A 12,995-nucleotide genomic window follows, 5' to 3' on the forward strand; every position below is an offset into this window, starting at 1 on the left:
GATTGGGCAGTTTCCCCGGTAGTCTTGATGGAGGCCAGGAGGTCTGGCTGGCTGTATTATCCACACCAGGTCCTGAGACAGAGAGAGGAAGAGGGCACAAGGGGTGGGGGCCTAGCTTATGTGCGACAAACAAAGCCTATCACTACTTACAGTGTGTTCTAGCACCAGACCTGGCACTAGATAACACAGAGCCTGGCTTTCACGTCAACACCTGTTTCAAGATGGCCGGAGGTGCAGAGAGGCTGCATCCCCATGCCAGGGCATGCCGCAGTGACCAGCAGCCTGCCTCCACACTGGCTGCCATGCACACAGTCACACAGCCTTTCTCTCAAGTGGGCGCACGAGGCCACTGGCAGAGTGATGAGTTTCAAGGTGGGGTGCGACTTGCAACTACCTACAGACACCTGTGTCTGTGTGTTTGTGTGCTCTTCTCATGAAGTGAGATTGTTCGATTTTGATCACCAGTTTGTATTTGCCCTTCAGAATTTGGATTTCATTTAGAAATGTCACTTCTCTTTGTACTATGATTAGTCATAGCTAAGCCTGCTTTTCAATTACAACACAGAAAACCTTGCCTTCCTGCTCCGAGTGTTGACAAAATGATTTTCAAAATATTGTTCCTTTCATCAAACGCAGCCAGAGAAAGGGAAGAGCCAGAGAGATGAGCATTCTGAAAAGAAAATAATGAAAAAGAAGCACAGTGGTTCATTTTCTCTTGACCCCTGGTTTCCGTTTAACCCTTCCTGGCTACATAGTTTCCACAATCTATTTTATACACACACACACACACACACACAGACACACATACCAAAATACACACAACCCACAGAGAGAGAGGTCTCGCTAGGGTCAGCTCTCACCAATGCAGCTATGAAGCTTGCTCCTGAGGGAGGAAAAGGTGAGACAGAGTGGCAGCAAATGACTCGTCATCCTCAGCTCTTAAATAATGCATGAAAATTGTTGGAGCATGAACAGCCAACCACAGACGGGAGATATGTCGATGGGGGAGGGAAGAAGGGGGGGAGGGAAGAAGGGAGGGAGGGAGGGAAAGCGAGAGAGGGGGTAGAAGCAGTGCACTTTGTAATAATTAAAAGCGCCTAACGCATGCATGATTCATGCAATGCCGTAAATGTTTGGAGCTGCCATCCCACATATACGTGTCAGAAGAACATGAAGTGTGTGCCTGCGCGCGCGCACACACACGCAGGCACACACATACACACAAAACACAGCTTCTGAGAGCAAAAAGCCTCAGGAGAGAAGTATCCAAACTGCCACACCAGCAAATATTAGATAAACAAATCAGTCAAGTGACACTGATGGACAATTCAACAGCATAAACTGGTAATGTCCTTGGGTTGAATAGTGCAGTCAGTATCCCTGCACTGATTTGTTTATTTAATACTTGCTGGTATCGAGTCAGTGCGCAACGACTCACACACTGCAAGCCACATTCACTGTTGGAGAAAACACTAAGGGGGGGAAATGTTCATATCCAGTGAATATAAACTATTAAGTGACTTAAAATGAGTCGGTTAGTCAGCTAGAGGCAGACAGTTAAGTTAACATTTCAACTATATGTTTCACCAACTCTTCACCAACTTAAATAATCCTTGAACATATCCAAAAAGAGTTACAGTAAAGATCGTGTTAAATTAAATACATAGATTCTTGGTGGTCTATGGTACCATAGCTTGCTACTTATCGTACCAATAGGGCTTTCAAAGTGACAAACACAAATGGTTTTGATCACCAAGATAGATACATAGACACATACAGATACATTTCCTTGCATATAGCAGGTCCATCCTAGGACACTTAAAAGCACCACATTGCAATATTATGATGTTATGATGTTATATGATGTGTTGTAGGCAATTTGTTACTTTGTATATACCACTGAGGAACACAAACACATACAGGTAAGTGTATCTAGCCCAGATTAACTGTTTTGATAAGTCCATGGACTCTATACCACATTATAGTCAGTAGTAATTCACATCTATACCCCAAGGGTAGTTAAACAAATCAAGGCGATCAATCCACTCTGCTATTGCTTTAATTCTTAATCAGTACGTTACCTACATTATAGGCTAGAGGAAAAAAGCATATTGGATTGAATAACCTTTAAGTTTTATATGGGAGGTGAATGGTGCTCACATTCTCCCTTTACAGCACAGGCCCAGAGCGATATAAAAATATTATCTAAATTGAATTCTGTCCCATAATGCATCAGGACTTCCCTATGTCCCACGGAAACACACACACATACACGCTTACCTAAAATGTAATCATCTCATTGTGACCTGCTCTCCCCTATCTATTGGCAAACACATTGTCCATTTACACACTGTAAATCTGATCTCAGTCCCCCATTTGCTCAGTGGCTGCCACATTTTAAAATGGGCTTTTGGCTGGGACAACAACTCGGCACTAGTGTACTGTGGGCTTTAGGCCCTGAACTTGAACTACGCTGTGAAGAGGGACTCACAAAGCCTGGACTTTTTTCTCAGAACTCAGAATTTCAGGCTGCATGATTACGTATGGCTAAAGTGGTCAATTCCGATCATTTTGCTAGACATACTGATTACTATCATCATTATTAATCTCAATGATTTGCAGAACTATTACTATAACTGTTAAAATTATGGATTGTGGAAACTAAAATCGTGATATATGATTTCACGCCATCAACTGTGGAGCCCTACTCTGGATAAGCATCACTTGAATACCTTAAGTTAAATAAACTGTAATAGTGAGAACGGACGTTAGCCATGGCAGTGATCTCATTGACCGTCAAGAGTGTAAAGCATATAATCCACTGTGGCAGTTCAGAGAATGTAATTAGGTTCAAATTCTATAATGTTCCGTTACAGTCCACTTCCTGATTTTCCTTTGAAGGAAAATGTTAAAAGCACACAGTGTAGATTTTATTGTGTAATGGACTGGCGTAACTGAATAACATCGGCCTAGGCTACTGTTGATGTGTTCGGCAGGTCAAATGAAACTTGGTCATTGGTTCTGAGGGATATATTTAAGTCTAATATACCAACCAACTCTGTTTGTTGACAAATGAAACATTTCACGTTATTTCATGATAATTTTGTCATCTCACAAACATATTTCTGCTTTTTGAATTCTTCCTCCAGCTCTGCCCATAACCTGTTGTACAGGGGAGTGAAGTCTCAACTAATTTCTGGCCATGTATGTACGCTTTTCATTGGCACCGCCTGGAACACCAGCCAGGCTGCCCAGATTATACCAGTCCAGCTCCATACACAAATAAACTCCTCCACTGACCTAGACAGACCCCCATTGCTTACTAACCTACTTACCTCCTTACTGTAGAATATGTGTGCACTTGTTTAAGTGTGTGTGTGTGTGTGTGTGTGTGTGTGTGTGTGTATGTTTCCATGGCAATGAACAACACTTTCCTTGCCTCCAGAGAAGGCTTGCTCTCTAATTCCCCTCTACGGATTCACATTCAGGACATTGGACAGAGACTCATGCTGAGAAATATATTAAAGCATTTTGGGGCCAGAAGGAAACATGTGAGTGAGAGAATATGAGAATATACAAGGGTGAGCAAGTGTGTGTGTGTGTGTTTACATGCACATGTGTGACTAAGTGGCCATATGGGACAGATATAAGTGAGTATGGAATGGACTGTCACAGCAGAATCCATTTGATTTGAGATTCAGGTCAGTCACCACATCAGAGTTAAAGACCTTAGCTGAGACTAGGAATAGAAATGAAGGAGGGGTCATAATAGCATGCCAAATAGAAAAATATTACACTCTCAAATGTAGAAAAAAAACATGGGTCCACCTTGGCAGTACAATATGAGAGATTAATACTGGTAAATTATGCTAGTAGATGTGATTCAAGTGTAAAGGTGGATACACATACTGACTACCACTTTGAGTTGTGGTTACACTGTAACAGGTGTTCCTCCTGATCCTCGCTGGGAAAATGAAAAAAACAAAAAGGGTATATACAGTATAGGCCTATATAAGGTAACCCATAATCACTTACTTATAAGTAAGTAACTTAACTAATAACTCATGCACGCATGAAGACAGGCACCATACAGTGTCCAGCTCCACGCCTTATTTTCAACACGCTCCAGACATCCTGGTTCATTGGAATCGACTGGGGTGGGTGCCTCCATCTTGTAACATTAATGAAGTATTGATCTGCCCTGCTCCCGTCACCCACTACTGATGGGGGAGGGGCATGGAGTCAGGGGTTGTGGCACCATCTTAAAAAAAAGAAGAAAAAAAAGCAAAGAAAAAAAAAAAAGCACCGTACCCAGGTTTTACACTGAGAGAAACTGGGATGCTTCCTTGTTTGACCTGTTGTAGAGGTTCTAAGGAATTGGCATTCTGGCAATTCACCAAGTCTCCAAAAAATGGGTACATCATTTTGTCAAAATTATCTTAATGTCAATTTACGCCAACCTTTGCATCTACGCATCATAACAGTAGATACAAGCAAAAACAGTGTATTAAGAACACTATGCACCACACAAATCCCCACATAGAACAGAAAGCATATCGTTTTCCAGTTTCAATGCCAAGTGTGGCAGCCTGTGGACCTCAAGACTTTGAGCACCATAATGTGGACTTCCAATGAAATTCCAGTACTAAGCTTGGCCTAATCAGTAACTAAGCCCAGAATTTCCTCTGTATTAATTCATAAGTAATGGGTCACCAAACCAAAAGAAAATGGAAAAAAATAGACCTCCCCACAACCACAGAAAAAGAACTGAAGTCTGATGTTCCTGCTACAAGGCCATTTGTGTGGTGGGGCGTCAATTTTTACGTCAGCTATCAGGCATGTGGAGACATATGGGAGCCACATCTTGTCACTTGAAGGATTTACTAACTGTCATGATGCAACTAACCACTATATAGATCACAGGTCTCTCTCAGTACAGGGAGAGACTAACCTCACTCATTTTGTTCATGTTGTTTCTCTCCAATGATGCATCATTAAACCTCTACTCATTGATCAGATCGACTCCAGTATCAATATAACCATACTACATCACTGTGTCATCACAATAAACACAGTATCCAAAAGTCTAACTCTGCTCTGCTTTCGCTGTTCAAAACATGAAATAACTTGCTTACTCTTAAACTGTATCTTCCAACAGTATCCCTCCCCAAGGATCTGGGCTATTTCCCCCCATCTAAATCATTCCACTGAGCTGTAATTAACACAGCACAAAGGCTACATATCCCCCAACATGACTGAAGGACAAACTTAAATTCAATGGCTCCCAATAACTCAAACTAAATAAACAAGCGCGAATTCGCAATAGCTGCGACCACGTACGCGCATGCATACACGCGTGGGGAAATTTTTGTGGACCAACCAACCAACCGACCGACCGACAGATCGAGCTATAGAGCTGCTGGTCGCAGCTAAAAATTTCAAGGCTTGTCGTAAATAAGAACATAAAAAAACAAGGGTTTTCCCAACTGCTCTGAGACACGTAAGTCAAGAGAAATGCCCCTTTAAATGTTAACCAGCTAGAATAGTCAGGAGTAGTACGACCACACAGTAATGTAAATGACGAGCATGTAGAGGAAAAGTAGAGGTAAAATGAAGACCATGTGCGACTGATGTGTCGGCCTCGGGGTCAAGCCCATCTGAATTTCATTCAGTTGAGGGGGTGAAAGTTGTATTAGTTGTATGAACTGAAGTATTCATGAATGAGATGGCCAACAATTTCCCAGCCGCGACCTTCATCTCAGATGGGGCGCAGCTGCTGTTCAGAGCTGAAATTCACCTGAAGTCTTTTATCTGAACGACACGGGCAGCTTTCAAGTTAAGGGGACTGATCACAGACAAATTTAAGAATGACAGAACGGTGTGAGGAAACCAAATTTATATGGATGGAAGAGTGTATGTCAAAAAACTGTCCAGTTCCATACACCACCCTTGGTTCGGGACACAAATGGATAAGGGATTACTTTCGTTTAAAACATGGTTGGGGATTTGAATATACTCCTGCCCAGTAGCTAAACCACTTGCTATTATCACACCACTTGCTTAAATAGTATGCCATTATTTTCATAAACTGGCAACATCGTCATTTAAAGTGAGTTTTCACTATTCAGGTTTATTGCCTTACAACACACAAATTTACGATTCAACAATCCGTTACTTTGCCACGATAGGTTAGCAGCTAACGTTAGCTGAATCAATACAGTAAGCTTGCTGGTAGCTAGTTGCTAAGCCAACTAGCCTGTACTCAATTGTCTCTGTAAATGAATGTACATTAAGCATCGTTTCACGCCCACTAATTCATAAATCAATAAATCTCTTTTTAAAGTGTTGCACCCTCTCATTTGTTTCCATCTCTTATCCCCACTGGCCCAGGATGCAATGTGAAACAACAGAGGGATGGAGACTGTGGTCAGATATCGTAAACATGTTGAAAAACCTACGAGGTCTTAGCCTAATGTGGCACAACTGTGTGCATGTGTAAGTGTGTGTTTGCAAGAGGTAGAAAGCAAATGAGGCAACAAGAGAAAGAGAAAGTGGGAGACAAAGAGAGCCAGAGAGGCAGACATGGTGACACAGGGCCTCAGGGTCTCTGGGTGATGAAAGAAAGACAGCCGTTTGTCACCTGATGTGTCACGTCGCACTGGCACTTAATGAAACGTCCAGATCAATAAATGATCCCATCCTTGCTCCTGGAAATGAAGGAGATCAGTCACTGCACTCAATTGGTGGGTTGCTCCCACCCTCCTCCCCCTATCTCTCTCCCTCTCACTCACTCACACACACACACACAGTACTAGACAGCCACATTAGCCTGCCCCGCTTTAATGTTGTAATACATTTTTACAGAAAATTGCTTCTGCATATCATACCAATTGCACCCTTATGTGTGTCTATCAGTCTTCAACCTAGGAGGGAAGACGGACAAAGAAAGAAAGACGTAAAGACAAAGAAAGAGGAAGAAAGACAAAAAGAAAGAAAAAGACAAAGAACCAAAGAAACCAGCCACTCTCCTTTCCATCCTAGTAATGCTGCATTCATATTGTGGTGATGTGACAGACGGCAAAGGGATGTTCATTATTTTCAAAAGACAAACAATGGTACACTCCACCAACGCTGGGAGAAAGTGGCACCTACCGCACCTGCAGATAAAACTGAGTGACAAAAGCTGCACCAGTGAATCTACCGCAGGAGTAAATAAAACAAAAACAATTAATAAAATGGATGCAACCACATACGTGCACCTGCTGTTAACCACCGTTAAACTTTCCACTTGCCTGATTGGGCCAGTAGGTCAGAGTTCTACTTGCCCCGAGTGTATTATCACCGGCCCAGTAGACAAAAACCACAAATTTAAACATAAAACCATCATATATATTTACATAATTTAACACTACAAGATGTATGTATGATGTTGACAGTAGCATACAACAAAAAAGCAAATAATTCATTGTGAATAAATTTGAAAAGTATGATTTTTTTTAAACTTTACATTGGCCCTTGTTGTGCTTAATATATTTATAAATGAGTCCTCATAATCAACTACCAACCAGCAGAAACATGTAATGCGCAGTGTGTGTATTTGCGGGAAATGTCATGCCTTAAAGAAAAAAAAAAAGAGTCAGCTTGAACCTCCTTAATCAGAAATTTCCAAAAATGTACAAAGGATTGTACAGATTGATTCATAATTTCCAGCCCAAAGAAACTGTCACTTCAACACTGAAAGAAAGAAAGTCATTTTCTTTTTGCTTCACAAGTGGAAGTACCTGCCATCATGGCCACTCCACACAGCTCTCCAAGTTGCCAGATTCCTGACCAATTAGTACTAATAAGTTAGTAAGACCTAACCTCTTATTGGCCAGTGACTGAACAATCAACTGGCTCATGTCAATGTCTTACTGATAGCAGGCCATCGTGCAATCATTTTCGTCAAACCCTGCACACCTATTGAGGTGCTGACTGACTACTGCCTACCCATCAATAGTAAAAAGGGGAAATATAGTCACACACTCCACTCCAGCGTGGAGGAATTGAAAACATAATTCAGTCAGAGCCTCTATCTTTCGCTGTCCTTTACCTCTCGGCTGCTCAGTAAATGGCCAGTGGGATGACAGTGCCTGGGGTGCCCTCCTCTCAAAAGACAGATATGCCCTGATGCACCAGCAACTTCCAAGTACTGTTGAAGATGTCAACTGCCCCCCCCCCCCACACACACACACACACACACACACACACACACAGGCAAAGTGTGAAAGCCCTTCTAGGGAAAGGTCTGTCACCCCAAGCAAACACACACACGTTGTGAGACAGGAGGGTGGAGGTACAGAGATCAGCACCTGGTTGGCTAGTTTCTGAGTTGACTGATGAGTGAGTTATCACACCATCACACCCCCCATGGAGGAGAGAAACTGGTCATGCACCTAGGAAAGAGCCCTCCAAGGAGAGTGACTGTCAATGTCCAAAGTTCTCCTCTTTCACGGTCATCGTGTCCACTTTCCAACCTCAGGTTAGACAGTATCTCCCCCCTGAACAGCTCCTTTACATGATGCTCTAAACTGTCAGATGAACAGCATTTGACAGAAGATGATGGAGCCAGTCATTGACATCATGTGGAGGGATTTCATTAGTGATTCATTAGCAGTTCAGACAAAATAGTCTGGTGTGCTCCCCACATCCCAACAGCAAGCTGCTGTGTACAGTGTGGGCTAGAGGAAAGACGCTGGGAGTTAAATACTGTGGAACAAATGGGGATTTCCACAGTGGGACATCTAGCTCAGTGCTGGCACAGAAATTGGATATATAGAACGGGTCACACTAAACATTTTTACGCCGATTGTAAGCCCAAGTGGACCACTCAGACCATTGGGGCGAGTCTGAGCTAGAGCACACAGAACCAATGGTTGGCGCAGATAATCCTGTAGTGTGAAAGGGTTCAAGAATCAAGACTTTGGCCCCCCTGATGACTTCAGACCAGTCGGAGCGGAACAAGATTTTTTTCAAATGCGTTTCATTTCATTGGGCCCAGTCTGGGTGGCCTTGTGTAGTGTGTAAGTAGCCCAAGACTGAAATCTGAGAATGATCCTGGCAATCCTGGTTGAGCTCAAGGGGGAAGAAAAAGAATAAACAGTCACTTTTAACAACAGCAAATTGACAAGAGTAAAAAGCTATATGTCTACGTTATTTTTTCTATTTCTGGTAGCGTGGACCACAAGCCAGCTGACAGCTAAATAGCAGACTACTAACTTGTTTGCAGCTGGCTACTTAATTGGAAATAGACTATAGGCCAACGTCAAGAAAATGCAACATCATTAGAGGTCTTCATCAAGAGGAAGCCATTATGAGACCAGCATAATATTGATAATACTATTATTTCGTCTTTTTCTCGTTCTACTACTAGTTCTTTTTCTCATTTAAGTGAGTGGTTGTGTTTTTGTGATACTTGCAAGTTTGGAGACAAGTCTCAGGAGGATTGGGTAGTGTGTGTTCTCTCATCTTCACGTGTGTGACACCCCATCTTTGCCCTATCACCTAGTGTGCATATCTTTCCAACAAGGCAAGGATTACAGTCACAGATGACAGTCACAGGAAAAGTACTTAAGTAAATGATGTGATAATACATTTGTCATGGTAACATTCCCAACTCACGCCCCAACCAATGCTCATTTCCATGAAAACATTGTGAAATATTCTATTGTACAGGGGACATTTTGAAACATTTTCAATTGTACTGTACCAACCATTCAATAATGTTGTCATGCTCATTCTTCTCAGTTCTGGTACATTGTACAGCCACCTCTCTCTTTCAGCTCAGGCTGAGATCTGGGACTCCAAGAGGAGTTCTTCTAAGCTAATTCTTAAGACTTCTAAAACATGCTGGGGCGACTTTTGTTTCAAGAGGGCTGGGGAAAGAGAAAACTCTCAAGGTTAAGATGGGTTTTTAAAGAGCACTGAGAGGATGCAGCCAAGTTTCAGCCAACTCTTTTAGTGGATTAACAATACAATATTCAGAGGATGAAGCTAAAAAAAAAAAAAAAAAGGAGCTGTTCAAAACTAAAGTGATCACACTGAAACACCTTCACTTGATGGCTTACTTAACCTCCTAAACAAGCTGTCTCCTTCACAAAGTCTGCGTCCTTTATGCAAAGAAAAAGAGAGATGAAGAGGAGGTCTGTGTGAGACAAAGCAATTTACAGCCACTTGTGTGTGACAGAGACTCCAGAGTGGCGTGATGCCGCTGCAAGAACAAAGAGCAGAGCTGGATCATAAAATTATTAAAAAGCTCTCACCATATTTATCATTGGAACACTACATTAACATGGGCCCATCAGTCATGCAGTGTCACAGACAAGATGGGTTTGATAAATAACAGTGAACCATGCGGAGGTATGGCTTTAACACTGGAGAGCTGGTGAACTACATATCTGCCCGACACTCTCAGATGACATGGCTTAATGACTTGTTAGCTGGGAAAAGGCAGCTGTGTTGAGAGAGAATGCATCTCATCTCCCGGCTTAATGGAGATACGGTGTTTAGTCTGGCTGAATGCGACTCTAGGAGTAATTTAATGTAATGAAAAACCCAGTCTGTGCACATTCCTGTTCTTATGGTGGCCGAATGTGACTCATGTCGCTTGATGTACCCATCTCTTTAAATAGTCCACGGAGATGTGACTATGTGTGTTTGAGTGTGTGTGTTTAGGAAAGTTCACCTGCACCAAGGAAAATGTAGACATTAGCTTATCCATTATTCTGGGACAGGAGACTTGTGCAAAGGAGAATGCACTTGAGCTTCGGAGACCAGTATCAATAACCAGAGGACCATTGCTACTAAGTGAAGACCTTCTTTCTTATCCCTACGAGAAAAGGGTTTAAAACACATTAAAAAAATACACATTGAGCAAACAAAAATACTACAAACCCTAAAAGTCATGAACCAAGAAGAACAGGGGTTAAAGTCTGTTGTCTACTTTGCCTCCAATGGCATTCTGAGTGGAGTATGGAGGCAAATATTCAAAATTAGCAAACCGTATCGTAACTTCACAACATCACTGCATTCCAATTGCACCAAGTAAAACAAGGTAGCTACGTTATAATGGGTAGACCTTAATGGGAAAAAGACACCAGTTCGGTTTCCATCAAGCCGGGTTAAGCAGTGCACAAAAATGCAAAATGTAATTTGGATCTCACCAACAAATCCATAAGTCATTCCAACTAATCTAGCACTAGTGCATCATGTTTGTGCAATTGTTCCAGTCAATTAGAACTTATCAGAATCGGGCAGGGAGAGGGAATACTCCCCATTAGGCTGCTTGGTGTTTACTAGCTTCTGATGTTTACCGAAATTGACTAATCGACTTCACTATGGTAAAAACAATGAGTGTAAATGCCCAGGAGGCCTTGTGCAATTTTCTGTCTGTAGTTTAGCCTAAATGCAGCAAAGTTGGGCTGCTCTTTAGTGTTGGAAAGAAACAGAGAAAAAGAGAGAGGCTCTTTGTCATAGAAAGCCCAGCGTTAGATCCACTTTAATTAGAATGGCAGCCCAGCCAAGGCTTATTGAAAATCCAAGACTTGTCTACCACCCATGGCAGCCTTCGAACGTAATTTGTGACGGCCAAGATATCCCTAAACTGAAAACAGGCTCTCAGAACAATAAATGTGTCACTCCTGTCTGGCCATCTAACTGATTAAGCAGACAGTCCATCAGCAGAAATTTCAGAACAGCATTTAGACACTGCATTAAGGCTGCCTCAATAACAATCAAGCGTCAACATAATGGAAAAATCTGCTAAGCTTTACAAGACTTTGACATCAGCGGAGGAAAAAACAGCATTAACAAAGTGAAACGAAATTACCTCAGGAGCCCTGCTCAATATGGACGCCTACGCATTGGCAGTATTTTACATGCTCACCCTTGCCCCTATCCTGGCATCTTCTGCAAAACACAAAGCATAACCTTTGAAAAGGCAATAACCATATATCATAATTGGGCATAGTCAGCAGTGTAACTCTTTCTGTCTAGTGGTCAAAAGTGTCTCTCCGTCTCTGTCTCTCTCTCTCGGTCTCCCCTTCCCCTCCCCCCCCCACATCCTCAGGCAGCACAGCTTGCCTTCATTGGGCATGCAAGGAGGCAATGAGGAGCAACGCTCAATCATTCCAGTGCAACTCTCCAGGCTCATTTCTATCAGGCAGACATGTGAGCTGTTTACAATGATATCTGCAGCTATCTGCATTGCACAGTAATAAACAACAGATATTAAAATCCTGCGAGGAGGATCGCCACCCGACCTTGCCAAGTGTGTACACTTAACACACGTCCAGAAGACAAACAACTATGCTTGGTGATACGCTGGGAATTAAAAGAGCCAGAGAGACAGAGACTGAATCCTCTGAGAGACGCTCACTGATGTCAGCTCATCTGCACCCTAAAACAATAAATGGAAGCAAAAGGCATCATGGTTGATTTTACATTCATTTCACGCTTGGTGCCACAATGTTCCAGCAGGCATCTGTGCCCACAAAATGGCAGCTTATGCCGAAAGCTCACTGGCTCAGGGCTTTGCAGGGATTTTATTAGTGAGCGCCACAGGGCGTCGGAGTGTGCAACTCAAGATTGTTTTTGCCTGGTAGCCAGGAAGCAGCTTGGGGAGAATCTGTGTCCAGTTCTAATAACTAATAATAACACTGCCGTCTCAATTCCGGGAAAGATGTTTCCTTTTCTGCTGTCAACGACTGGCATTTTCTAATTAGAGGCTGAGCCATTAGAAGCTGAGGAAATTCAGATTAGGTGCATCCACAGAACATGGAACAATTTAACACCTGCAGTCTGGACCAGCTGCCCTTCAAAGGGGGCTGTGGTCAATTTACTTCCATTTCAAATGTAAATGGAACCTACAATTTACTTGTTATAGATAGAGCATTCATTTTCAATAATTGTTTTACAGATTGGATATAAGAACCATATTAGGGCAAAGTATTTTAAAT

The 12,995-nt window shown here is 42.4% G+C and overlaps 1 protein-coding gene across 1 annotated transcript in view; it reads right to left on the bottom strand.

Moving 5' to 3' along the window:
• The window catches only part of atad2b (ATPase family AAA domain containing 2B), an 85,239-nt gene that overhangs the window by 26,788 nt on the left and 45,456 nt on the right, over positions 1–12,995 (bottom strand). The window lies entirely within an intron of this gene.

This window comes from Centroberyx gerrardi, chromosome 18, assembly GCF_048128805.1.
Source record: "Centroberyx gerrardi isolate f3 chromosome 18, fCenGer3.hap1.cur.20231027, whole genome shotgun sequence".
Classification (NCBI taxonomy): Eukaryota; Metazoa; Chordata; class Actinopteri; order Beryciformes; family Berycidae; genus Centroberyx; species Centroberyx gerrardi.